We start from the raw sequence: 216 nt of genomic DNA, 5'->3' as shown, positions 1-216 counted from the left end.
TTTGAAAAAAAAGACCTCATCTCTTGAGAACGAATTAGAAAAGATAAATCATGATTTCTGTTATGTTTTTGAGCAAAGAAACTTACTTCAAACTAAACTTGAACACTGAAAAATAGATTATGAATTTTAAAATTGGAATTGAAAAATAAGACTGAAGCTTTGCAAAATGTCATTGATGAAAATATTGTTTTTAAGAATGTAAAAAATGAAACATCA

This window comes from Theobroma umbraticum, unplaced genomic scaffold (assembly GCF_002168275.2).
Source record: "Theobroma umbraticum cultivar Fairchild unplaced genomic scaffold, ASM216827v3 scaffold_89.0, whole genome shotgun sequence".
Taxonomy (NCBI): Eukaryota; Viridiplantae; Streptophyta; class Magnoliopsida; order Malvales; family Malvaceae; genus Theobroma; species Theobroma umbraticum.
Note: the sequence above shows the minus strand (reverse complement) of the source record.